The sequence below is a fragment of the Jaculus jaculus genome, chromosome 1, assembly GCF_020740685.1.
Source record: "Jaculus jaculus isolate mJacJac1 chromosome 1, mJacJac1.mat.Y.cur, whole genome shotgun sequence".
In the NCBI taxonomy this organism is placed as follows: Eukaryota; Metazoa; Chordata; class Mammalia; order Rodentia; family Dipodidae; genus Jaculus; species Jaculus jaculus.
Window position 1 is genome coordinate 37,775,194 of NC_059102.1, and position 25,992 is coordinate 37,801,185.

General features: G+C 42.5%; 1 protein-coding gene across 1 annotated transcript in view; it reads right to left on the reverse strand.

Annotated features, from left to right (window-relative positions):
* Nucleotides 1–11,703, reverse strand: part of R3hcc1l (R3H domain and coiled-coil containing 1 like) — a 97,315-nt gene extending 85,612 nt beyond the window's left edge. The window contains exon 1 of the mRNA XM_004669891.2: nucleotides 11,596–11,703. The gene's annotated coding sequence lies outside the window, so the exon portion shown is untranslated. The remainder of the gene's footprint in view (nucleotides 1–11,595) is intronic.
* Nucleotides 11,704–25,992: the final 14,289 nt, after the last annotated feature.

Sequence of the window (25,992 nt, forward strand, 5' to 3'; positions counted from 1 at the left end):
AAATTCCAGAGGAACACCATCAATGGCAGAAGAAGCTGGCTCATTAACACAGATCCAAGCAGAGAAACATCACCAGGTGTCTGTAGCATGTATCTGCCAGCTAGGGGCTCAAGTTGCTAGCTCAATTTTATAAAACACCTGAGCCTATGGAGCCAGATATTCAAACTAGCACGTTCTGACTGCTATAGGATCTTATTGACACAGCCCCTAAATAAAATATAATCCCCAGTCCCTAAATACTTTCAATTGAAGGACAAAAAATAAGCTAATGAAAAAGCTTAATTTTTATTAGATCTCTATATTTCTAATACTGAAAGAGCAAACCATAGAAGCTTTGAAAACAAAAATAAGGCAAATCATCACCAGAAGTGGACAGAGAGGATTCAGTAATTGTACTACTAGGAAGACTGTAGGTCTGACCTTACTTAGAAATTCATTAACGATCAGGAGACAGTGCAAATAACACATTTAATTAAATTTGCTCATTTATCTATTTTAGGAAGTACGATTAACAGCAGTGTGAGAGAAAAGTAATATAAAAAGACAGAGATGGATTAAAAACATTGGCCAAAAACCAACTAAGTTAGAGAGTGGTGGGAGACTGCACAAAATTACAGGGTAAAAACAATAAATGAGGAATACCATCAATTTTTCTGCATGCTGAAGCAATTGAAATAAACGCAAATATTAAACGAAATACACATATATATGTACACACAGACAACTACATGCAGGTTTCATAAAGAGATTACACTCAAAAACAATGTACTGGTTGAGAAGCTTTATCCAAAATGCTTGTGAACCAGAAGTCTTGCATACTTCAGAGCACTGTGAATTCCAGAGCATTTCAGATTTTGGATTTTCAGATTACGGAAGCTCAACTTGTAACGTTCATGCAATTTAATGAGAACAAACTGTCCACATAGTTTCATAATTATAGAAATGTTATCAAGGATTACCAATAATGAATTAAACTCTTCTAAAGACAACTGTTATTTACTATGTAAATACTGTTATTTACTATTCTTCCTGTAGCTATACTTTGATACCCTAACTGTTCTCATCTTTATTCCAGGGCACTATGGTTCAGAATAAAGTCTACATTTCCCAGTCCTCTGTGTTACTCCCTTTAAGAGAGATGTGTTCTCTTTCTCCCTGCTGCTAGGTAGACTCTGGACAAAACAGTTAGGTTTAGTAGCTCCTAGAGACTTTGGTTTGTTGGTCTGTTCCCACTTTGGTGGTGGGGACCTCACACAGGGCCTTGCACTCTTCCTAAAGTGATTTTAAAAAAAAATCCATCTGGGCAGGTGGCTCCGTGGTTAAGAATCTTGTCTGCCAAGTGTGACTCCCTAGGACCTGTGAAAATGCTGGACATGGCCATACACATCCAATCCACAGTGGGGCTGAGACCACAGAATCACTAGGGTTCAACTGGGCTCAACTGAGGCCAACTGAGTGAGACACCATTTCAAGGAAATTTGTGGATGAATGGTCAGAGGATACCCAAGACTCTCCTCTGACCTCTGCACATGCACACGGGACACATTAAGCCCATACATATACATATTACACACCATGTAATACATAGAAAAAATAAAAAAGGGCAGAATCAATGCAAAGTAGACAATATGACACAATGACAAACTATATCAGCCCTAAATTGTTTTATTTTTACTTTTTTACATTAAAAGAAATGAATTATCATGTTTTTATCTCTGACTTGACCGCAACCAAATCTACTAATTAATGCACACTGTTTTTGAAGAAATCTTTCTCTGGTTCCTCTTCTGCCTCCCCTGCCCTACAAAGAGGATTCCTAATATTATATCCTCGATATTTCCTGCTCTTCTTCTGTGAAATTCAAACATTCTAAAAGCAAACCTCTCTTTTCATAATCTGAGCTCCAAATTCATCTCTAGCAGCCTATCATTCCACGAGTATGAAATAAAATTATACAAGAACACTGCTGACTTTAAAATAAACAAAACAGACTGATGGCAACAGCAGCAGTAACCAGGTGGGGTGGTAATAAACAATAGCTGTAATAAGGTCCTTCTTTTCTATTTCCATATTATGCACTGCTATGACTGAAACACTCTCCAGTGACTCAAACTTGAGGAATCTTACATAGAAAACTGCCAAAACAACCTTTCTCAAATGCTGTCATCATTATGACTCTGAACAGAAATTCTGTCATCCATCAGATCACATCAGCCAGGTTTTAGGACAACTCTTTCTAATTAAATACATTAATGGCTAAGGATATAGCTAGGTGTTTTCCTGGCATTCATGAGGCTTCCCCAGCAATAGAGGTAAGAAAGAATGACTGGGTAGAGGGATACATAGATGGATGGATGGATGGATGGATGGGTGGGTGGGTGGATGGGTAAAAGAGACACAATTCTGAAAAAGAATGAAATACAAAATCTTGTTCAGAGCTTTAAAAAAAATCGAGAAAACAGTGTATTTAAAAGATTTTTATGGACTAGAGATGGCTTAGTGGTTAAGGCGCTTAACTGTGAAGTCTAAGGACCTAAGTTTAATTCCCCAGTACTCACTTAAGCCAGATGCACAAAGTGGCACATGTGTTGTCTGAAGTTCATCTTCAGTAGCTGGAGGCCCTGGCATGCCAATTCTCATTCTGTCTCTCTTCTCCCTCTCTGCTTACAAATAAACAGGATGGAGTATTTTTGTGTGAGAGAATTGGCATGCCAGGGCATTCAGTTACTTTGACTGAATCCAGACGTGTGCGCCATCTTGTGTGCATACGTGACCTTGCACACTTGCATCATCTTGTGTGGCTGGCTTACATGGAATCTGGAGAGTCGAATGCTGAGTCCTTTGGCTTCACAAGCAAGCACCTTCACCACTAAGCCATCTCTCCAGCCCATAAATAGAATTTTCAAAAGTTTTTTAGGTTAAGTATAAGTTTTTAAACTAAATAAAAACACACCACTAGCCATAGGAAAAGCCCCTTACTTACACATTCAGGAGGAGAAGACATCAACCACTGACATTTATAAATGACACATAGAAAAGGCTGAGTTGTCTGGGGGGGGGGGGTAAAAGCAGTTGCTGCACAAGGGTGACAACCTGGGTTTAGGATCCCCAGATCCCACAGAAAGCTAGATGCAGAAGTGTGTCTGTAAGCACAGAACACTTATGGCAAGACGGGAGGTGGAGACAGGAGAACGCCCAAAAGTTCACAGGCCAGGCAACCTTGCAAGTGCAACAGCAAACAAGAGACCCTGCTTCAAACAAGATGGAAAGTGAGGAGTGACACCCAAAGTAGTCCTCTGACCTCCACACATGCACCATGACACACACATACAGTGATATTGTTCTATTAACTGATTTTTTAAAACTTATAATTTGTCAATTCAGCACGTGGTTATAACAGACTCTTTCCTAAAGATGGCACCTATCTCCCACCCATTTCCCATGTTTTCTAACAATGTAACTCTGACACTTCTGAGAAAAGGAGGTTCCATATAACACAACTCTCTTTGAATCTGCCAAGCTATGACACTATGGGTTTAACTTTCAAGGTTATCCACAAGAGGCAATGTAGCTGCCACTTCATTCTCTTGATGTTCTTACCATTTTTATTTAAAGGGGGGAAGGGCTGGAGAGATGGCTTAGCAGTTAAGGTGCTTGCCTGCAAAGCCAAAGGACCCAACTTCAATTACCCAGGACCCAGGTAAGCCAGATGCACATGGTGGCACAGGCATTTATCCGGAGCTCGTGTGAGTGGCTGAAACCACTGGCTGAGCCATTCTCTCTCTCTTCGTCCGTCCATCTGTCCGTCCTTCCTTCCTTTCTTTCTTTCTCTCTCTCTCTCTCTCTCTCTCTTGCACACGTGCAAATAACTAAAATTTAAAAAATAATAAAGAAAAATAAGAAGGTAGGGGAAACTAGGGAGATGGCTCAGTAGCAAAAAGCATTTGCTTGCAAAGCCTGCCAGTTAGGGTTTACTTCCTTAATATCCACATAAAGCCATGCATCTAGAGTTTGCAGTGGCAAGAGGCTCTGGGCACCTATTCTCATATTCTCAATCTCTGTCTCTCTACTAAATAAAAATAATGATAAAGAGCCACAACATACCTGAAGCAGCTCAAACAAATATGCAGAGAGTCTATAGAGTGGGATTCCAGAAGACGGCCAACATCAACACAAAAGATGCTGACCAGTCATCAAGTCAACCAGCTGTCAACCTTCCCAGCTAAGGCTCAAGCACACCACACTGCCCTATCTGAACAAAAAATATACTACCATAACAAATATTTGTTTTACATTAGTAAGTTTTAGAGTGCAGTGCTAAACAACAAAAGCTAAGTAGAAAACACTCCCTTTCCCAGTTTAGTAGCTCTTATTAAAGATCTCTAAAGTCAAACTTCTCCCAACTTTAATGGTGGTTCAATCCGCCAATGTGCAACGGGGCAGACCTGTTTACAGAAAGCAGCTTCTACTCAAGAGTACTTAACAATTCTTTTGAAACATATTCTGAGTGGCCACTACATGTAATCACTTTGCTAGCTTGAGATAAAAAGATGAGTAATATGTCCTGTATTTAGTAACAGAGAAAATAAAAGACAACACAGATGACTAATTTATAATATAATTTTGGACTTACAAACTACTCCTTTAAGAAAGCAATAGTAAATGCCTAAAGAAAAAAAGACAGAAAAAATGAAAATATGTTCCATGCTGTATGTTTAAATTTTGAGATGACTGTTTAGTTATTATCTTTTTAAGTTTTCAGTATTTTTCAGATTTTCTGAATAAACATGAGTTAGTTTTCTTAGGGGAACAAAACAAAAAAGAGAAGTGGGGGACTAGGGAGATGAGGAGATGACTCAAAGGTAAAGTGCCTGCCACACAAGCATGAGACCCTGAGTTCAGATCCTCAGTCCCCAGGCAAAGCCAGTCATGGCAGCAACATGTGTAAAGCCCAGTAGTGGGGAGGCACAGAAAGGGGCTCTCTGGGGCTTCCTGGCTAATAAGTCTGACCAACTCAATGCATCAAGATTTTGTCTCAATAATAAGGTAGAGAGCAGCTAAGAAAGACACAGAACATTGGCCTCTGGCTTCCACACACACTCCCATACAATGTGTACCACACAATACAAATATGCATATGCATGGACACCACACATACACACACCAAAAAAGAAAGCCACCAGTATTCAGCTTTTTAAAATGTGTTCACACACTGAAAGGCCAAGTGGGCTATTAAAAGGATGGAAACATATACACTCACTTGCTAGTGTGAATATAGAAAATACACTTAAGGGGAAACAGTGCCATCACTGAAGAAGCATGCTATTTGACTACTCTCTGCTTCTCTCTGCTTCCCTTTCCTAAGTACAAATATTTACACCATCTCCTCAATAACAGACAAAAATCAAACTCAATTAGCAATCCATCTCTTGATCATGCCCTACAAGTTGTTCCATCACTCATTTACTCAGTCTCCTTCCCTTTAACTATCTGTCTCTCATTTCTGAATCTGACCTCCTAAACTGCTCTTGTCTCTCTTCATGTCTGACTTTCTGTCTGCAAGTATAAATGTCCACTCAATGTTTCTGACTTGTCTGATAGACCTTAATTCTCTGCCTCTTGGATCTACATGGCTGTGTATGTTTTTGTACCTCTCAGATTGCCTTTCTTTTTCTCCCCAATAGTCATCTCCAATTTGAAGCCATCCATGTTTTTTTTTTCCTTTACTTTTTATAAATAAGTAGAGTTAGTATTTGTTGTAGTTACTTCTTGTTGCTGGAAAAAAAGCACCTAACCAAAAGCAGCTGATTGGAGGAAAAATATTTATTTTGGCTTACAGTCTGGAGGGGAAGGAAGCTCAATGGTGTCAGGGAAAAGGATGGCATGAGCAGAAGTTGGACATCATCTCTGCCAACAGCAGGTAGACAACAGCAGCAGGAAAGTGAGATTAATGATAGCAAGGGCAATCTGGCTGTAACACCCCTACAACTGCCCTCAACAACATACCTCCTCCAGGCAAGGATCTACCTATCAACTTGCCTTCAGCTGGGGATCAAGCATTCTGAACACATAAGTTTATGGGGAACGCCTAATTCAAACCACCACAACATTATTATCCCTGCCTCTTTCTAAAGAAAATAGGCTACTAGTATAAATCAGAAGAGTTTAAGCCCAAGTGCTTCCTTTTTCAACACTCTTGTGGCACTCCAAAACAAAGAACTTAAAAAGATTTTCTTTAAAAAGCAAATTTATTATTAAGAAATGCTACATACCTTTTGCCCACATTTTTAACTGCATCAACTCTAACAGTCATCAACTGTCAGCCACTTGCCCATTCTAGAAATTCATCTCTTGTGCACAAGTTAATCTATGTTATTTGGAAACCTCACATTTCTAGACACCAGAACTTGCTATTTCCTTACTTTTTTAATTTATTTATTTAAGAAAGAGAGAAAGGCACAGAGAGTGAGAGAGAAACAATGAGAATGGGTGTACCAGGGCCTCCAGCCACTGCAAAAGAACTCCAGACACATGTGCCACCTTGTGCATCAGGCTTCCGTGGGTCCTGAGGAATCAAACCTGGGTCCTCTGGCTTTGCAGGTCAAGGTTTTAACTGCTAAGCCATCTCTCCAGCCCAGAACTTGCTGTTTCTAACAGTGTTTCCTTGTGCAAGTTTTTATCCCTAGTCCCAAGCTGGCAATGTTTGACATAAGAAGGCTACAAGGAGGGTGACACATTATTTTAAAAACCTGGAGTGAATTTAAAGAATGGAAAACTAAGCCGGGCGTAGTGGCGCACACCTTTAATCCCAGCACTTGGGAGGCAGAGGTAGGAGGATCCCCATGAGTTCAAGGCCACCTGAGACTACATAGTGAATTCCAGGTCAGCCAGGGCTAGAGTAAGACCCTGTCTCAAAAAAAGAATGGAAAACTAAACATAAAAGTAACCTGATACAATGAAAAATGCATACCACAGATTGGAAGAATTTGGTATATGGCTGGTGATGAGAACAGTTTTTGTAAGTGCAAGTTTACTGCTGCTGAACGACACCCTGTAACTTTTCTCCTATCTGATGTTCTGACAACTAAATTTCTCTGTAATTCAATAAGCTCTTAGTAGTTTCCCAAGCTTCATCTATCCTGCTGGGCTCATTAATGGTGAAATCTAAACGTTTTCCCCATGAGCTAAAAATAAGAGCACCTTTTCTGGTGGGTAGCACAGAAATGATGATCTCTTTCAACACATGAACAGTACTTCTCACTTCTAGAGATGGGAAGTCTACAGCACTGAAAAGAAATGTCTTAATTCTATTCAGGTAAATGGTTGTCAAAGCTCGTCCTATAGGTTGTCAGTTTTATACATGTATACTTGATGCCTAGCACTAGTTCATTTACTTTTATCTAATGAGTTACATGGATGTAAAAAATATGCTATATTTATGAATACTTAGCTTATGAAGCTAATGAGGGCATGGTTCAAACTCCATGTTGGCCAATTAGCTTTGCAATGTTTCAGGTTCTATGGTCACAGTCAACAACCTTAACTCTAGCTAACTCATCACTGAAGCATTGGGAGAATGAATATGGACTAACATAAAAATAATTTAAAAATCAGCCAGGTGTGGTGGCACACACCTTTAATCCAAGCACTTGCAAAACAGAGGTAGGAAGATCACCACAAGTTCGAGGCCACCCTGAGATTACATAGTAAATTCAAGGTCAGCCTGAGCTACAGTGAAACCATACCTGGAAAAAAAAAATAAAAATTAACATTTTATCTTTTATTTTATAATATTTTATCTTTTCAGACAAACAGGCTATTCTACCTACCCTACAGATGATGAGAAAGTGAATTCAGAAAGATTATATGACACAAAGTCATACCCAAGAGAGCCCAGATTCTGACTTTAGTCTACTCTAAACTTAGGTTATTTCCACAATATAGTAAGACCTCTTGTGAGTATGCCTCATGAATAAGATAATCACCAAAATATTCCTATTCACAATTCTGTACTGTCATTACTGAGTATCCACTATGCATTCACGGATACTACAGTAAAAAGGTATCATGGAGCAAGGATGTTTAAAACAAAGGAAACAACACATTTATGTACACAAAGTTGATTTTAATGAACATAACTTTGTCACAGCTTTTTATACAAGCCTGTTGAGGAGAAAACATACAGTGATCTTGCTAATTGATAACTAAAGGTAAGAATGAAACTAAAAAGCATACCCAAAGATGAGAATGAAACTGGAAAAGCATAGAGAACATAACATCAAAAAACAGAAAGAAACTTTTTTTTTAGCATCTAAGCCTTCAGACTATCTCACAGTCCATGAGGCACTCAAAGGAAGTAAAAATACGTATCTCAATTCTTAACCCTAAGACTCTGCCCTGACCAACAAATTATTTTTGTCTGTAAGGATGTCCACCTTGCTTCTCTATAAATTCACTCCTTACAGATACATACCAATGATGTCAACAGCTGCAACTAAAAGTTTCCACCTTTAAACAATGAAGTACACCAAGTCTCCTAGACTCCTATTAGGCTGCAACTTTAAAACCAAACAGCTTGGTTTAAAAGGGGGGGGGGGCTGGAGAAATGGCTTAGCGGTTAAGCGCTTGCCTGTGAAGCCAAAGGACCCTGGTTCTAGGCTCGATTCTCCAGGACCCACGTTAGCCAGATGCACAAGAGGGCGGATGCATCTGGAGTTCGTTTGCAGTGGCTGGAAGCCCTGGCATGCCCATTCTTTCTCTCTCTCTATCTGCCTCTTTCTCTCTCTGTCACCCTCAAATAAATACATAAAAATGAACAAAAAAAAATTTTTTTAAGGAGACAGGGGAAGACACACAAACTGCTCTGCAAAACTCTATCCTGGTCAGTATCTACTCATAAAGTAGATCACTGCTCTGCTAGAAGCTGCAATGAGCAGAGAAGCGCACTCTTAGCACAGGCCATGCATGAAGCACTCTACTCCAGTTTCAACTACGTGCAAAGCAACATGTGGAATCTATGACGCCCAGCCCCTATGAATTTATATTAAAACTTCAATCGCTAAGAGAAAAAAAAACTGCAATTTGAAACGATAAAGATGAAGATGTATGGAAATTCAGTCACATAGCTTAAGTAGTACTCTAGATAACAAACATGGAGAGGCCAAGGGCTGAGGTGGGGCTCAGGAAGTAGAATGCCTGAGGTTCACCTCCAGCAATGTAAACCAGGTTTGGTGGCACAAGCCTGCAATCACAGCACTTGAGAGGCAGCAGCAGAAGGAAGGAATGCCACAAGTTTGAGCCAGGACGACACAGTGAGACCCTGTCTCAAAAAAAAAAAAAAAAAAAAGGAGAGGAGAGACTAGGGAGATGGCCAAGTGGTTAAAGGCACACTTACTTGCAAAATCTGCCAGCCCAGATCCAAGCCCAGCCAATAGGGCAAAACCAGGTATAAAAAGTGGCACAAGCATTCGGCATTCCATTTGTAGTGGCAAGAGACCCTGGCTTGGCCATACACATAAATAAATAAATAGAAAAGGGTCTTTTTCATATCAAAACATATAAATGGGTATACATGTATCTAGGTAGGTAGTTTGAGAGAAAAGCACTGCAATTTAAGGATTTCTATTTACAGTGGGGATTTTTTTGTTTTTGACTTTTGACAAAAGGTTTCATTAAAATGGCTAGTCTCTCAAACCTGAGATCCTCCTTGTCTCAGGCCTCCTGAATGGTGGGGTTACAGGTGTGTTGACAATATAACCAGCTCTACACTTTCTTTTAAAGTCTGTAAATTAAGGATAATTATCCTCATCTTAAAAACAAATAAAGGAAATCTCCATACCTAAAATCATCCTCACCTGTCATTAGTAACAAAAGCAAGTTACAGGCACCCAACATCACTAAGCCCTTTATAGCCACATCTCATTTAATCCTTACAGACATCTGTGAAGTAGATGCTATTATTAATTCCGATTTAGAAATTAAGAAATACGCTCAAATAAGTCAAATTATTTGCATAAAGTAAAATAACGAGTAAATCACACCAGATTTTGAAGTTAAATTTGTACAACTTTATACACCAAATTTAATGCATTTTCCTTCCACCCTGTTTTCTAAGTCACATTCTTTACCAAGTAATTTCAGAACAAATTTAAGTCAAAAACACTTATTACAATCGAAATTCCTTCAGAAACTTGAGTGCAAAACTCCTAATCTCTACAAGGGTTAAAACAAGTCAATAAACAACCACTTTGAATCTTAGATCTTTATTGTAACAAAAAAGACCGGAATATTGGCTACTTACATTCTGAATACTAAGGAAATATTCATAGCAAGTACACCCAAAATTGGTGAAAATAATTAGTGCATGAGTACTATGCGAACAAGAGGAGAGGAAAAAAAACTGCTGGAGAGTGTTAACAGTTTAGCACGGTACTTGGGGCACTTATGTTTCTCAGATGCCTGTATTGCGGTGCTAAAGAGAGGTTGTTAGAGAGCAAGAGGGATAGAGAGCTGTGTGTGGTGGAAAGAGGGGAGTCCAGATCCTGATGGTCCTTAAAATCCAGCTGAAATTTAAAGTTGACTGCACAAGTTTAGGACTGTCCTAATAAAACCTGGTACACTATCATTCCTATGATCCAAAAAGACTTTTATCCCCTTTATTAACTCTTATCTCCATGAAGACATGAACATGATTTTAAAATGCAGCTGACATAGACCCGACACAGGATACTAAGACTGTATTTTAAACATGCTTTATAGACAGGCCTTCATACACATACCACTTCCGCTGAAACCCACAACCCTGGAAAGCAGAATGAGAAAAAGACTATGTCCCCATTGTTCTGATAGGGAAACAGAGGTGGCAGTAATAGGGCTACAAAAGACCACAGTGGTCTAGCAAGTAACCGAGAGGGCCTCCTCCCGGGTCTCCAGACTCTAAACCGTGGGCTCCTTACGTCATACGTCCGAGAGAGACAGAGACAGAGAAAGAGAGAAAGAGAGAGAGAGAGAGACAGAGAAAGAGAGAGTGTTGTAGCGGTGACGAAAACTTTTTTAAAGGGGAACTCGGGAGTTTCCCGAGGGCCTCCGGGGAAGAGTGAAGTTCACGCTACTTCACACACAGCTCACTCGCAGTCCATAGCCCGGGGCTCCGGGCAGCGGGGCGGACCGCGCGAGCCAGGCTCCCCGCCCAGAAACCTCCCGCAGCCCCGGGGTGGTCCGGGGGAGGGCGGCCTCCACGACCCCATCACCGCGGGGTCGCCAGAGACCCCGCTCACTACCTGTTGAAACCCAGCAAAGGGACGCCCCCTACAAGGGAAGCACTTGGGGTCGAGACCCCAAGCCCTTGGGAAGGCAGAAGTGCCCTGGAGGGTCCCGGAGAATCCAGGGCCCGCAGGGGTCGAAGGGCGGGAGCTTCCCGGTAACCTCCGCCCCAGGCGGCGACCTGCCGGGCACGTCACGTGAGAAACACACACACACAGCGGTAACCAACACAAGAAAGAGGGTCTGTTCCCAGGCGTGCGGCTAGCAGTGGGAATGACGAGCCCCAGCTCTGGGTGCGAAGGGAAGGGGGCAGGGTGAGGGGATGGTGGTTACCGGGACGCCTTGGAACTCCGCTTCCGCCGCCTCTGCGAATCTCCCAGCTCTTCCGCTCGCCGCTGGGGTGCGCGCCAGGCCTTGGCTCCGCCCATGCCGCGGCGCCTTCTGGGGGTTGTAGTCCTGGCTCGCCTCGGGGGGGAGTGCCAGGGTTTGACTCCGCCTATGCCGCAAGGCCTTCTGGGGGTTGTAGTCCCAGTCTCGTCGAGTCATGTGGGGGCGGAGCTGAAAATGTCCGGGCGGCAGGGCGAAGACACTCCTACCTCGTCAACCCTCCCTCGCTGCCCGCACCTGTCAAAGCGCTCAAATCTCCTCACGTCCCGCGCAATCAGCGCTCGTCTCCGTTCACCGCCGAGTTTCTTGAAAGAGAAACCACCGCCCAGTGTCTCCCATTTCCTCAGCTGTGAGCGTTCGGTTCCAGACTGCCGCTTCTGCCCTCCGCGGAAAAAATGTCCTTGTTGCTGTGTCCTTGTTGTCAAACCCAGTGGAGGTATTGTCATGCTTGTCTAACTTAAGCATTAGTCACTGTATGGTAGACATTATCATTTATTTTCTATGACACTATCCAGGTTTGCCTTCCTCGTTCCAAGCTAGTCTACTCAATCTCCCAGGATTCTTTTTTCTAATTCACCTCTTTAGAAAGATTTTTTTTTTCTCTAGCATTCTTAGAAAGGGAGGGGAGAATCCAGCCCCTTCTCTCCTAAGCTCATTGTATGTACTCCAAACTTTCAGCCTCATTTCATCCCAGTACCACGGGTATCTCAAGTGTTGGAAAACTGGTGAACTGGAGGTGTAGTTCAGTGGTTGCTTAGCATGCGGGAAGCCCTGGCTTCAACCCCTAACTCCATAAAAGATAAAACTGTTGAAAAGTGTCCACTCCTTCCTTTGAAATCATCTAAGGGTGATGGGTTCATTTTATCTGCCAATTAAAGAATTAAAGGACAGGAAGTGTTTGAAAGAATAAAATTTATCTTAGAATAAGAGAGAAAGAAAGAAAGAGCAGACTCCTGGAGGTGGACGTTGGGGGAAATTTCCAGAGCTGGAAAAATGCTCAGTACCAAGAGGAACTGAACTTTTAGTGAATGGGGAAAGACTGCCCATCCAGAGTCCATGATTGATTGGTCGGCCTGAATGAAGATGAAGGCTGATCCATGATGATGATGATCCAGTACTGCGCAGGTCCCAGAAAGCCCACCAAGTCGGGAAGAAGAAGGAGGAAGTGGAGTTACTCGTTCGCCATCTTGGGTTAGAATATAGTTAGAATATCTCCACCTACAGAGAACCTTTTCTCCCTGTCTGCCTAGCCAGGGAAACTGTCAAGCTCCTATAGTGTTTCACCTTCAACTTGGGATCCTCTCTGTTCCTACTGCCTCTTCCATCCATGTGCAAATGGTCACTGAATACTTTAGAGTCTTGCATTGTAGCCCGAACCTGTTCTGTCTTCATAACCACTGCCAGTAATTTAATTCCCACCGGCTTCATTGTTAGCTGATCACTGCTTCCTTACTCATCTCAGTACCTCTGTGTTGTCCTCCTTCCTGCCAAAGGCTGATTTATGTAAATAACAAATTAATCAAGTCGTGCTTAAGTTAAAATCCTTTGCAGACTCTATTTGACCAAGTTAGAGAGGAGAATGAAGGTGAACACGTTGGGTAGCTTTTACAAAATATGAATCCCACCCCCACTACTCTCCTTCTCATCCAACATTATGATTGAGCGGTTCAGAAAATGGAGATTCATAGCAAATCTTATTATAGAGTAGGTAAGCATGAGCATTCCTTAAAAGTTCCCCAGGCGATTCAACCATTCCACAAGAATTATTTTATTGCTTATGACATACTACTGCTGGGTACTGAAAATAATGAATAGAACCATCCTTACCCTTGTGGAGTTTATATTCTCTGAGAGGAATATAAGATAGTAACCAAATAATCCCATACTAAAAAGCAACAGAAAAACCACCTCTACAATTATAAGTTGTGAAAAGAGTTATGTACGAAAAGTAATTGGTCCCCTTCTCTTCTCTCTGCTAGCTGCCCCAGCCCAAGCTGAGAGTCAGTTAACGATCCTCAGCCTGTAAATAAAGCCTGTCAGGAGCCAAATCTCTTCTGTATTCCCTCCCATATGCATCTGGATTTATCAAACTGCTGCATTGTGCTTGCTCTCTATCTTTGCATAAGCTGTCACTCTGTTTGGGGAGCTCTCCCCCCCCCCCGACTTACTTCTACCCTGTCTAATTCTCCTCTGTTGGATTCAAAACAAACTTAATAGAATGCCAGATGCATGGAAGGATTTTCAGAGGATTGGGCTGAGTCACATGATAAGGGAAGCTGGAGTAAAGAACAGTTGACTGTGGGCTGGTGGGAAGCAAGGCTATCTTAGCCACTTTACCAGAACTGGGCCTAAGCCAACAAGCCGCAGATCAGTGAAAACACTGATCAAGTATTGGTTTCTCCAGGGAGCCTTTGCTGAACACCCTTTACCCTACAAACTAGGACCCATTTCCTGGGTCTCCATTACAACTGTGATACTCTTGCTTCCAGGGATAACTTGAGCCTGCTCATATAAGCTTCAAAGACCTTAGATAGTCAGAAAAATTTTCAAGTTTTTCTTACATTTGTTTGTATATTTATTTATGTGTGTGTGTGTGTGCCTTGCCACTGAACACATATGTACCACATTGTGTCCAGCTTTACATGGATGCTGGAGAATCAGACCCAAACTTTGCAAGCCAGTGTGTTTAACCACTGAGCAATCTCTCCAGCCCCTCAAGATCTGCTCTATGGCTCTTCTTTTTCGCCCTCTCTTTCTCTCTATTCTCTCTTTTTCCTCTGTCTCTCTCTTTCTCTCTGTCTCTCTTTCTCTCTCCCCCCTCAGCATGTCACTCATACCTCTCATCCCTACATTATATAGTCATGACACCTCCCTCCTGGGTGAATTCCACTTATCAACTTCATTTATCAAGTATTACTGATATTTCTTAACATGCATCAGGGACTTAGCAAGGTACTCAGTGAAGAGCTAGAAAGCATAGATCCTACTGTCATGGAGCTTACAATCTAGCAGCTAAGTCATAAGCTAAATGAAGACCTCTGTACTTTAAAATTGAGTAGAATAGAGTATCATGGCCATCAATGGGGATGGACCACTTTAACATGGGAATTCAGGCAGGCCTCTTTGAGGTAGCATGTCCATTGAACACTGGACAATGAGAAAGAGACAGTAAAGGGGAGGATGAAAGGGTGTTCCAGCCAAAACTAACAGACTAACCAATGAGCTACACTGAAGGATAGGGTGGTTAGTTTTGCTTCAGTGGGCAGCATGTATGTTTAATGGTCTAGTGATGGTGAAGAGGTAAACAGGCAGATGTGCACAGCCTTGAAACCATGATAAGAAGCTTGGATTGAATTATTACCACCAAAGTTTTTGAATAGGGAGTGATACTCTCTGAGTTACATTTTAGTGCAAAACCTCTGCTTTAGTTTGCAGTAGAAGTCGGAGTCCATGTGTCGCAGGACTTTGGGTGAGCAATAATGAAGTTCTGGCAGTGGTATGAAGAGGAGTGAGTGGGTTTGACAAGACTTCTTAATATGTTGAACATAGTAGAGTGGGCTGGAGCGGAAAGGATAGGACCACAGGCAGTCAGTGGTTCTATCCATCTATCTCTATAATTTTAGCCCTTAGCATTGGGCCTGGCACATAGTAGGCATAGCTGAATTGAATGACTTCATACAATCTATGTGCTAAACTCTGCATCCTACCACTATTAAGCTGCTTAATCCTGGATCTGTACTAGCCCATATGGTGCAAACATTTAAAGTACCCCTGTCTCTGGACGAATATAGCCCACCATCAGGGTACAGATTAATAGCAGAGTGTGAACCATATTCCTTCCCCCACACATGTCCCCTCAGCTGGCACCCTCTGCAATGCATAGTCTGCACAGGCACATATGGCCCAGCTTAACTCAGCATCCTTAGGAAGCATTTTTGTGGCATCAAGCCCAGTATTCAAGAAGAGATTTTGAGGTCCGAAGGAAGGAAGCTGCTCATGAGGGTCACCGGAGCTGCTGCTGTACTGAGATTCAAACCTTTGCCATTCAAATCCCTATGGGCTCTTTAGCCTTGGAGCCACATTGTCTCTCCCAAATCATTCAGCCCATCATTTAAAAGCTAAATTCAAAATGGTGACTCCATTTCCTTGAGTTTCTCATCTGTCTCAGTTACTATTGTTAGAGTATTTCACATTTACCACTATCCAATCTGTGTTCTGTGCCTTACAAAATACAATAAAGGAACATGAAACCAAAGGACTTGGGCTTAAAAGAAAGAATAAATAAGGAATGGCTGGTTTAAAGAGCCTTGAGCTCTGGATGAAAATGAGGTATTAAATATTGGTTTCAGATGATACTGTAATTCTGAATAACAATAATAATAATTACTCATATGCAAGCTGCTTTTCCTTTACATTCCCCACCAGAAGAAGGAGAAGATATCAGAAAAGCTGGTTCCAAACATGTAAACTAGGGAGAGGACCAAGGAGTATAGGTTTCAAGGATATAAGGAAAAGAAAGAATCACTCTAGAGAAGAAAAAACAAAGCACTCCTGTAATAAATAATAACATTTAGCAGTTAATAAGAGCTTAATATGTGCTTATATATGTAAGCCCCTTTACATGCCTAATCTGACTCAGTCCTCATACACTTTTATTAGGTAGAACCCACATGTACCACCATTTCACAAAATTGGAGGAAACTGAGGCACAGAGAGATTACATAGCATGCCCAAGGCTATCTAATAAGTGGCAAACATAAGATTTGTACTAAGGTAGCCTGTTTCCAGAATCTGAGCTCTCAACCAGCATATTATATCATTTCTATTTTGTTCTAAGAGACCTCAGGGCCACGTCCCTGTTTTAATAGAGTGATCCTTTGGAAGCAGGGTCTCAGACTCAGGAACTCAATATTGTCTGTCTTCTTGGTGATTATCTCCAGCCAAGTTTCAAAATGGACAGTTCTAACAAGGCATATTTAAGAGATAAGATGCATGTGTGAGGTTGTGTAGGAGAAAAGCCCTAATCCTGCTGGGAGACATTACACAATGCTCTCCAGATACTATAGTATAATTACCCATATGGTATGGAAGAGAAAATGTTATCAAGGAAGGACTAAATAAGCCTCCCCTTTGGAAATGTGGGCTATAATTAGTGCCACCTAACTTAAAGAGTATTTGCTTGGGGGAATTTTGGCTCATAGGCACAGAGACCCAAAGTTTTTCTGGGGCTTTTGAGTCCTGATTCCTTCCCCTTCCCTCATGATGAGCATCAGTAAGTGCTACTATCTAGAACTACACAGGTCTAAATCACAAGTTATTTTTTAAGTGTGTGTGTGTGTGTGTGTGTGTGTGTGTGTGTGTGTGTTTGTGTGTATTGTGATGCATCATAGCGCATGTGTGGAGGTCAGAAGACAACTTCAGATGCCTATCCTCACCTTCCACCTTATTTAAAGTACAGTCTCTCATTGTTCATGACTATGTCTGCCAGGCCTCCTGGCCTGTAAGCTTCCGATTCTGTCTCCACCTCCCGTCTCACCATGGGCATGCTGAAATTACAGATACAGACGTGTCCAGCTTTTACATGAATGTTGGGGATCTGAACTCCAGGCCTCACACTTCCACAGCAAGTACTTTATCCTGTAACCCCATTCCCCAGCCTCTTGAGATTTTTCAAGACAATAGGAAGGCAGGACTTCAGTGGATAGCTCCCACTTAATACATGAAGAAAAGCAGGAATATTCTGACAAATGATAATGAATCCAGACCCTAGAGCCTAGTAGGAACCCAGAGTAATTTCCAACTGTCACCGAAGCCACCTTAAAGAGAGGAGAGCAGCAACCACCACTCTAATTGAATCTCTAGGGTGAGGTCACAGCATCTGACACTACTTTCTAACCACACCACCGCACATACCCACCCCCTCTCTATTTAGCTTTTCTGCACCAAGGCTGTTCTACCACCTCTTGATTTTAAGGCCTGTATGGCTAAATTTAGTATACCACAAATCTCACTTGGAAGAAATGGCTTAATGACATTGTGCCCACAATCATCCTGACTGAATCATTTGAGGATTACTTGGCTCCTTAGAGCTGTTATTGATAACTAGTCTGTGCTTTTTGGATCCAACATGGCATCATTTATGTATGCCCTGATTTTGACACCCTCAACACCTAACTCAGGATGTACACCAAGTCACACCTTCCACTCCAAAGTGCTGCTAGGAGACCCTGGCATCTGTCAGTGTCGTCTGCACTGAACATCTCGTAAGAGCTGGAAAACAAAGTACCAAGCTTGAGACCAGGATCCTGAAGAATTCTACTATAGTACCTTAGATGATTCACTAAAACCCAACCACAAGATGCAGACCCACCAAGACCACCTTCCTTTCCTTCGACTTCCATCGAGATCTAACTTCATGTCACCACTACAAAACTTCTACTTCCCTGAACTAACAAGTCACAATCCTTTTGCAAGTTATAAAGAACTAGCAAAGAAAGGGAGGATACACATTCCATAAAATTTTGTTCACAAGGGGATCAATATAAATAGGGATCAAACAAGTTTTTTTAATATATTTTATTTATTTATTTGAGAGAGAGGGAGAGAATGGGCACGCCAGGGCCTCCAGCCACTGCCAACGAACTCCAGATGCATGCACCCCCTTGTGCATTGGGTTTACATGGGTCTTAGAGAATCAGACCAGGATCCTTTGGCTTTGCAGGCAAATGCCTTAACTACTAAGCCATTTCTCCAGCTGTCAAACAAGTTTTTAAATTGCAATGCTAATTATTTTCCTTGGAAGAGCTGTAAAAGCAGAGTGACTCTTCTTTAAATTTCCTTCTCAGTGTTCAGTGCTCACCAGGCCCTTTCTCTTGGCTTCATAGGACTCAGAAAGGCATGATTCCCTAGCAAGAGCTCCTAAGTCAGTCAGTACCTTGTATATACTAGAAACTTGTCAAATATCTGTTAATCATCCTTTTTGTTCAGCAAACACCAAGACAAGAACTCAACTAAGCAGGCCACAGAGACTTGCATTTTCAAGGATACTCTAAAATTTGTAACCCAGGACTGTGAGGCCCCAAATCAATCCACAGTACTCAACAAAGCAAGAAGCCTGGCTCTCGGCACACAGAATTTCTTTCTGGTCTCCAAACCTGCGATGTTATATCACACCTCTTTTCCTTCACTCGCATTGTCCTTTCCTTTTCCTTCCATCAGGATCTACTGCATATCACCGCTACAGACTTCTCCAACTACCCTGGACTACAAGTCTCTCCTACCTCCTCCCTCCCCTGCCTCAGCAATGAGTTCTCATAACCCTTGGTTATAGTGCTCCTCACCAGTCATAACTACTTTGGGATGCTCTACCCCGCAGAGTGCCATCACTAAGTGCATTGCATGGCACCCTCAGTTGTTTGCATGACTGGTTGTGTGTGTGTGTTTATATGTGAGAGAGAGAGAATAGACTTGACACCCCAGGGCTCTAGCCACTGCAATCAAACTTCAGACACATGCACTACCTTGTGCACTCGTGTGCCCTTGTTCATGTGTTACCTTGCTTACATGGTATCTGGGGAATTAGCTATGGGTCTTTAGGCTTTGCAGGCAAGCACCTTAACCATTAAGCCATCTCTCTAGCCCTGCTATTTTTAAAATATTTTTTATTTATTTGAGAGAAAGAAATAGGCAAAGAGAGAGAGAAAGAAGAGAATGAGTACACCAGGGCCTCTAGCGACTGCAAACAAACTCCAGATGCATGCACCACCTCGTACATCTGGCTTACATGGGTTCTGAGGAATTGAACCTGGATCCTCTGGCTTTGCAGGCAAGCACCTTAACCACTAAGCAATCTTTCCAGCCCATTCTGTCTATTTTAAAAAGAGTTTTGAATAGTAAGGAAAAGCCAGAGGAAACCAAACAGCCATTCCTCACAAACACCTTGACAGAGATCTCCCTCTATCTAAGTCCTTTACCTGCAAGAATAATCTTGCAAAGCATATGATGAATTGCCTAGAAGTATACAGAACTTCCCAAAGAGCAGTTCTACTTGACCTTGTCCATCATCTGTCCACATACAAGCTGGCTCAGAATAGTTAAGACTCTGAAGCTGAATAGTCTCAGGTTATGCCCTCACTCTACTCATGACTAGCTGGGAAACCTTAAGTCAGTTACATAATCTTTCTGTGCTTCGGTTCTTTGGTATACAAAATAATAGCGATATCACAGAAGGTGGACATGGGTTGTAAGAATTAAATGATACTATCTATGTAAAGCGCCCATGTCCATAAATGATAGCCAGTTTGTAAGCAGTTTATTCTTAAAGATGACAAATCCATTCTATTTAAACCTTCTGAGGGCTGGATTTGTTCCACGATATCCTGGGTAGGGAGGGAGTGTCGCGGCCACTCTAGAGTTCTGTCTGGAGGTACAGACAACTGGTGTCATCAACCTTTGGTGATAATCTGGATCCATCACTCACCAACCATGACCTCAGCCTAAGTAGCTTATCTTCCTGAAGCATTTTGTCCCCTGTAGGGCTAGCAGTACTGAGCTGCCTCACAAGGGGGTGCTGAACAGATCAATTCATGTTAGCAAAGTGCTTTGGAAATGTAACATGCTAAATATTAATGGGTCTCTGTGAGTGTCGGGAAATGTGCAATCTGAACTCTTGCTCAGGGCGAGCTGAAGGTGGAGAGAGCAATTCTGGGCAGCCCCATTGCCACATCCTTGCTCTAATTGGGAGGTGATGTTAGTAAAGGAGGAGTGGGAGTGGGAGCAGCCCGCATCTGGGGGCTGGGCAGGCTGCTGAGGGATGGCAGCTCTGGAAAGAAGGATGCTCCAAGGAAGCATCAGTCCACAAATCTCTTGAATCTGGAGTGAGATGTGGGCAAACCCAGAAAAGCCACTGGGTTTCTTTATGAAAAGCAAACATGAGCCCACTGCAGGCTGTTCTCTGCCTCTCACTCAGGCTTGGAGAGGGCAGCTCCATGAGCCATCTGAGACCTTGTGCCAAACTTGACTTCCCAACACCCATGAATAGATAAGTTATCACCCTCAGCAAGAACTTGCGACCTGAATCTCCAGACATCAGGGACTCTGCCCTGCCCCACCACTGAAGAGCTCTGGAGGAAGGTATCCCTTAGGATACTAAGCAAGTGACACATCTAAAAAGACTTTTTGGGTTCAACTGGGTTGAGCTAGGAACTCCCCTTTCAGCTTCCAAAACTCTGTTTTTGTTTCTGTAACTACACTTAACAGACACTCTCAGAGTTCTGCCACATAGTCTTAAAGTCTTCATTTCCTATCCATGTATGACTTTCCTACTTACTGCAAGCCAAGATGACATTTTCCCAGAGATCAGGACAGGCCAGAATGAGGGAGTTAATGGGAAAATACCACAGATTCTCATACTCAGATGGAATAACACTGTGTCGGAGAGATCCACAATGAGACTGAGTCCCAGTTGCCCTCAGCAGTAGCCTGCCCATTAACATACCCTTGTATGAGGTTTTACTTCTCTTCCATTTCAGCTTTTCCCTCTTCTACTGGTGATTCCTAGAATCACTCTGCAGCTGTTGAATAAGCCACGGCATGTCTTCTGTAGGAGAGCTATCTATGTCTCTCTTCTTCCCAAGATATGAATACTGAAGGAAGGAAGCTATATCTATTTCATCATTTTTGCATTATACCTAGAATATAAATGCTTAGAAACTGTATGTTAAATGGATGGATGAATGAGTGAATTAATAGATGAATGCATCAAATAGTCAAATAGTGGGACCAAAAGATGATAGTAATAATAATATTTGGAATTTACTGGATCTTATATAACAGTTGCCTCTGTAATCTTACTATCATCCCAGGAACAAAGGATTCAGTGCTAGGGTTTACAGGAAAATATATATCCTATAATCACTGAACTTTCCAGATGTGGTTGAAACTTGGCTCCTACACTCTAGCAGTTAGCCTGCATGCCACACTGGCTGCCCTTGAGAACCCCACAAGTCTCCTGCAGCTTTGGCCTCTGGGGATTCATCACCTCCAGGAGGACAGCAGCTTCTGTCACATGTAACAGTAAATGCTTCTTTCGCTTCATGCCAACTCCTCAGGCCTCGCTCTTTTCTGCTCTTCACATTAAAAAGAAAATTCCTGGATGGAAATTTTTCATACATTTTCTGCAGTGTTGCCTTTCTTTCTTCCTTACTTTTTTCACTTTCTGGGTGCTAAAAGAAAAGGAAGAGCATGATTCTATAAGAAATGTGTCCAAACAGCTGAAGCCAGAGGGCAAGGCAGCGCTCTAGAAAAAAGCTGAAAGCAACCAAAGAGACTCAATAGCTTTGTTTGAAGGGGCCATCAAGAAAAGGCCAAACCTGGGCTGGAGAGATGGCTTAGCAGTTAAGCGCTTGTCTGTGAAGCCTAAGGACCCCAGTTCGAGGCTCAACTCCCCAGGACCCACATTAGCTAGATGCACAAGGGGGCGCACACATCTGGAGTTCGTTTGCAGCGGCTGGAGGCCCTGGCGCGCCCATTCTCTCTCTCTCTCTCTCTCTCTCTTTCTCTCTCTCTTGCTTTCAAATAAATAAATAAAAATAAAAAATATTTTTTAAAAAATCAAGCAAGGGCTGGAGAGATGGCTTAGCGGTTAAGCGCTTGCCTGTGAAGCCTAAGGACCCCGGTTCGAGGCTCAGTTCCCCAGGACCCACGTTAGCCAGATGCACAAGGGGGCGCACGCGTCTGGAGTTCGTTTGCAGAGGCTGGAAGCCCTGGCGCGCCCATTCTCTCTCTCTCCCCCTCTATCTGTCTTTCTCTCTGTGTCTGTGGTTCTCAAATAAATAAATTAAAATTGAAAAAAAAAATCAAGCAAATCTCTCTCTCTCTCTCTCTCTCTCTCTCTCATTGAAAATAAATAAACACATTCAAAAGTTAAAAAAAAATTAAAAAGAAAAGAGCCAGGCATGGTGGTGCACGTCTTTAATCCCAGCACCTGGGAGGCAGAGGTAGAGGTAGGAGGGTCACCATGAGTTCAAGGCCACCCTGAACCTACATAGTGAAATCCAGGTTAGCCTGAGCTAAACTGAGACCCTACTTCATAAAACCAAAAAAAAAAGGGGGGGGCCAAACCCACTGTTAGTGGAAAGTATGCATGAGATACATGAACAGCTCAAACTGGTCCATATCTGGTTTCTTCTTTAGTCATCTTCACCTATCTTTAGAAAAGTGTGCAAAGTGGGAACCATATAATAATCAATATACGAATGCATAGAGGTCCAGCTGAGGTAAAGCACCTGAGCAATTTACAGTGAGGTCACATCAACAAACGTAGCTATTGGCAGCTGGGGAGAGAAAGAAAGAGGATGAGAGAATAAGCAAGCCATTATAACTGAAATAGCCCAGCACATTCTGCCTGCCTGTCCACCCACTGAGCCTAGGCCCCAGTATGAACATGAGATGAGAGACAATAAAATGACTGAGGATAGTGATGGAAATGCTTACTATGCACCAGGTGCTGTTCCGAGGACCTTGCATACACAAATGAGTGTGGACTACTCAGTATAACCCTTCAAGGTAGACACACTGCTGCCCCACCTCACAGATGAAGCAAGTGATGTGCAGCAAGCTTGACAAACTCTCCTGTAGTCACATGGCGAGTAAGTAAGCGTTAGAGACAGGATTCAAAACTAGCCGGTCCAGCTCTAGCACCCACACTCAAAACCACCTGGCTATGGTAGGAGTTGTAAACTGTTGTTCTCTCAGCCTTAGTTCCCAAACACGTACAAGAGGAAAAGCACCTAGCCAGGCTGACAGTAATTCAGGTGCTCAGGGATCCATAGTTTTCACACCACAGGGCACCTAATGCAAACAAGCCAATTCCTCGGGTACACAACTACAGAGGCAGTTATCTGTTGGGATGCTAGAGATGTTTGAGGAGAATTCCAGTGATATGTCAATTTTACCTTTGCATGCTGTCTTGAAAATGTAACCTTGTGCTACATGAGAATCCTCCATGCGTGCAATTTGTTGGTACCTCAGCCTAGTTAGAAAATCTCCCAAGCAGCTAGAAAAACTTGCAGATCTTACAGCCACAGACAAAATCCTTTGAGAAATCATAAAAAGCAGGAAATGCCATAGGGTTTCAAATGAGAAAGTATTTGGGCTCATTTTCAAAAAGATTGCACTTGTTTCTGAAACACTCTAGAAGTACACTGGATGTTAATATCACCTGCTACTAATTTCTTAGGATAGGCTGTAAATAAGATTAACTTATTCATTCATTCCCCCATATTTATTTTGGTATTTGTTATGTTTTGCGTTCTGTTCTTAGTGCTTGAGGACAGCACAGTAAACAAAACAGACAGTATCCACACCTTTCATTCTATGGAGATGCAATAACAAATCAAGATAGCAATGAACACCAGTAAGTAAATAAAGCAGGGTACTGGGATAGCAAGTTGGGATAGCTAAGGGAGAGTTTAGATCTCGCTGTACAGCGGAATGATGTGAAGAAACAAGCCACAAAGAGGCCCAAAGGAGAGGTGGTCCCAGGGAGGTACACCAGTGTTAAAGCCCTAAGGAGCTGGCCAGTAGAATAGTGCGAGAGTGCGTGTGAGCAACGAGAGGTGATTAGACACTACACTGTAGAAGGTCCTGGAGGCTGCTGTCAATTTTCAGTATGATGGAAAGCCTTGCAGGGTCATAACTAGGAAATAATGAGATAACTCTGGCTGCTGAATACAGAGAACAGGTCTTCTCTACTCTCCTCACAGGAGCTAACCACCTTTCCCTTTGTACTTACCAAGAATTTAGCCCATGTCTCAACTCCAGCATTTATATCATACTCTTTTTAGTTTTTTTTTTTCTGGATTCCTTGTGGGTTGACCCCAGTAGGGCACAAGTTGTTTGTAGACAAAAATCGGAGCTTATGTGTCCTTATGCCTTCCTCCACCTTGATCACCCTGCAGCACACTCTTGTTTCCCCCACAACTCATCATGCCTAGAATTGTGCTGAGCAAATGAAATGTTCAATAACTCTGAGAAATGACTGCTGTAGCAGCAAAATGGGAACTTTTGAACAGAGGAGTCAAAAAATTGAATGGGCTGCCTTCAAAAGAACAAAGCTCTCCATCACAGAAGATAGTCAAGACCCCGAATTTTCTGTAAGGAATGTTGCAGCCTGGCTATTTAAACATCAGAGGGGTGATTGTGCATATCTAAGAATCTTTGTAACTCTGAGCTTTTATAATTTTAAGTCATGAAAAATAATAGGACTTAGTACCTGCTAGAATCTGCAAATTCCACCCAGACAACTCACAACTACACTGCTCCCACCGAGAAATGCTTTGATGCAACCTTGTCAATGTGGTGAGCACCGTTTTGCTTTTCAGTGCCCTCCCAAGTGTCCTTGTCTGCTGGCTCAGACTCAGAATTCTCAGGTCACAGATGACATTTGGTGTGTATGCTTCTTACTCCTACTAAGAGGAAGAGGCTAACCAGGGAGTTTAGTAAGGGTTTGAAAAGCAGTACTATAAGAAGCAGCTGGGATGGCATTGAAGACTTCTTCTAAAAAAGACAGACAATAGTGGGAAGGACGGAAGAAGGTGACAGCCATCACCTTCAAGCACTAGGAAGGTCCGTCATATGCACAGACATAACCTTATGTGTTGTTCAGAAGGCCAGTGCGACACTGAAGGGAAGTGGAGACAAGGAGGAAGTTTCTATCTGCGTAAGGAAGCACCTTCTCAATGCACAGCTCAGGGCCCTTCCTAAGTTAAGAGCACAGTGGGTTTTAACTAAATTGGAACTTTAAGAATTTGAGCTACTGAGCAATGGAATAGCCTCGCAAAGCCTCCAGAGCTGCTCTTCAGAAAGCCATAGAAAGAAGTTGTTCTGGAATGATGTTAGATTGAGTTAGACGAGGAAAGGTAAAACGCCTTCCCTCTGAGCTCCAACCAGGACTGTTCGGTAGTGGCTCCTGGGAGCCGTGAAAGTTTTCTGAGACTATCTAGGTCCAGCAAGCAAGCAGGTACATGGCAGGGAGCCATGTCTCTGTGGACACAGAGAGGACATCATTCACAAGGTCTAGGCTTCTCCCAGATGTATGCTGCTCCGTTGCTATATGCTTGGGTTTGGGGCCTTTGGTGGCCCAGATATAGTTGTTGGTATGAAATTCAATAAAGTGTCACCCAGTTCCCCAAACAAGTACACACTGCTGTATTCTACAAAGTCAGCATGATGCCTCCATCCACGGGCCTTGTGGCTTTCAGATCTAGTTTAAGACCTGGGGCAGCTGACATTGATTCTGTTTGTTTCCTTAGAAGGAACAGTATTGATCTCTAGCACTGTGAT